The sequence below is a fragment of the Pagrus pagrus genome (genome assembly GCF_965226575.1).
Source record: "Pagrus pagrus genome assembly, chromosome: 19".
Taxonomy (NCBI): Eukaryota; Metazoa; Chordata; class Actinopteri; order Spariformes; family Sparidae; genus Pagrus; species Pagrus pagrus.
This window is the reverse complement of record NC_140203.1, coordinates 302,501-305,573: the sequence shown is the minus strand read 5'-3', so window position 1 is coordinate 305,573 and position 3,073 is coordinate 302,501.

Below are 3,073 nucleotides of genomic sequence, written 5' to 3'. Positions count from 1 at the left end.
CGCGTTATGAAGCCGTCTCTCAAATTAAAATCTTGTATCAAACTGCATCTGATGGCAACAACTATTTAGTGGTCATATTTTATGGGCGAGCCAATGAAAAGTAATAACAGTTTTATTTAATGTATCTGCTCCTGCCAGCTGCCGGCCGAGAGGCTCTTAATAGGAGCTGTCGATCACTGTCAGCGCCGGGCGAGGCCCAACAACAGGCCGCTGTAATAAACATGAGGGGGAGATAACAGGGCCACCGCGCTGCTCACTTCCTGCTCAACCAACCGTTTGTCTCCTGAGTTTGTTCCTCAGTTTGTTTCTGCTGTTATCAGCCATGAACTGATCTGCAGACGCAGCGAGCAGCAGAGACTGACAGCTGACACGCTACGAGACGAGACGAGCTTCATCAGCCCAGGAAGGATCCAGAGCTGAAGACATCATCTGCTCACGTTCAGGAAACATTCGCACAAAGACAGAAACACCTTGAATCACTGAGAATACAGAGAAGACATCTTTAATGTGCGCTCGCTCCTTATTGAGTTTACTATTACAAACTATGACCATTAAAATTAACATCAGGGAGGATTCATTTAATATTTAATAGATTATTTACATAAAACATTTCAGTATTTTATACTCATCACACCACCGGATGTGTTTTAAAAACATGCTGACATTTGCGGCCGTTTCCAGATGTTTTCTCACCTCGAGTGTTTCTGTGTCTCAGCCTGACCGGAGCACCTGCACAGCAACGTGAGCAGAGAGAACACACCTGTCTGCACACCTGTGCAGGCGTCCAGCCGGTGGGCAGCAGCCTCACGTCACGTGTCTGAAGAGCAGATAAATGTAGTATCAATTCATTTTAGAAGATTTCAGATGGCAGAGAGGTTTTTATCTGACTGCTCCGTGTTTATACTGACAGTGCAGACAACATTTAAATCTGCAGAGAAGTCATAATAACAATAATAATAATAATCATAATAATAATAATCATAATAATACAATAATAATAATAATAATACAATAATAATAATAATAATAACAATAATAATAATACAATAATAATAATAATAATACAATAACAATAATAATACAATAATAATAATAACAATAATAACAATAACAATAATAATAATACAATAATAATAATAATAATAACAATAATAATAATAACAATAATAATAATAATACAATAATAATAATAATAATACAATAACAATAATAACAATAATAATAATACAATAATAATAATAAAAACAATAATAATAATAACAATAACAATAATAATAATAATAATAATAATACAATAACAATGATAACAATAATAATAATACAATAATAATAACAATAACAATAACAATAATAATAATACAATAATAATAATAACAATAATAATAATAATACTAATAATAATAACTTTATTTATATAACACTCTGGTAATTCTGGTGGAAATCATAAATATAAGATGATAAACAGGTCAAATCATCTGTATCAGGTGTTTAAAGCAGCTTTATATCACCGTGTTTTGACAATACTTTAAAATGGGGCCCTGGATCAGCACGCCTGGTTCTTCAGACAGGGCCCGGTCCACATCTAGAGGTTCTGACTGTGAAAACACATGTTTAGTTCTGAAGGTGTGTTGGATGATCTCAGGCAGAAAGCAACTCTGCAATAGAAACGACTGACAGAAATTATTCTGATGAACGTGTCACATTTATTCAGACGAGCTGAAAGTCGTTATACTCAAACACGTCACTGACCCGTCTGAAGTTCTGGTTCTGTGGAGGTTCTGCTTCTTTATATCTGAGTCTGACATCCTTCGTGCTTTGTGTTGGTGCACGTACAGTAAATGTGCAGGAGCATGTGTGTGTGTGTGTGTGTGTGTGTGTGTGTGTGTGAGTGAGTGTGTGTGTGTGTGTCAGTGTGTGTCAGTGTGTGTGTGTGTGTGTGTCAGTGTGTGTGTGTGTGTGTGTGTGTGTGTCAGTGTGTGTGTGTGTGTGTGTGTGTGTGTGTGTGTGTGTGTGTGTGTGTCAGTGTGTGTGTAGCCACCTGTCCAGTGAGCAGTTTGTGAGCGTTACCCAGAATGCAGTGCTCCCCCCTGATTAGAGGACAGCAGTGTGGGTAATAGGAGCGTGCAGCTTTAATCTCCATGAGGAGCCTCCTCCTCCTCCTCCTCCTCCTCCTCCTCCTCCTCCGTCCCGCAGCAGGCAGATTAAATGCTTCTTCACATTAGTCACGTCAGCACAAAATGATTATCTTTTCTGAATAATTTATTCCTCAGCCGCCGTAATTTTCTTATCTCTCCCTTTTTGCCTCTTTTACTCTGCAGCAGACAGTAAATGGCTGTTAGTCTCCAGAAAACCTATGGATCGCTGTTTCCATCAATCAATTAAAAAACACTTACCTCACACTCAACATGATTTATATCTTGTTAATAGAATTGTCTCACTATATCCAGATATTATTATGGCCCTGATTCCATTAGCTGTTTGCTTAATGCTTCTCTTAAGGCTGACCTCCAGGAGCAGCAGATCGGCGGGGGATTAGTCCAACGCCGGCCAGAACGCACAGCCTCTTTCTGGGAATGTTGGAGGTCAGGGCAGCCGGAGGACTCTGGACGCTGGCTCCTGATTGGCTGTTGTCGTCCCACGGTCCTCCTCCCTTCGTTATTACCTGTTTACTGCTGAGGAGGGCGGCGGCGCTGAGGACATGTGACGTCTGCGTCTCTGCTTATTGTCTCAGCTTCATCAAGCTGGAGACAAAAACTGAAGACGAGCTGAAAACTACGAGATGTTTGAATGTTTGAGCGTCGGGAGCAGCAGAATCACGGCTCAGTGAGTCTGGAGGGAGACGACCTCGCAGGTCCAGTGTGAAGCCGACCGGCACGTGTTCCTGTACCAGAACAAACATGGCCGCCAACCAGCAGCTTCAGCTCTCTAAGCAGCAACATCGCAACTGAAGACTGGACCTGAAGGAGCGAAGCTGTTTGAGACCGCCGAGCTTCAGGTGAAGGTTACAGGTACGTCTCCCTCGGCAACACACAGTGATGTCATCGACCGCCGAGCTTCAGGTGAAGTTTACAGG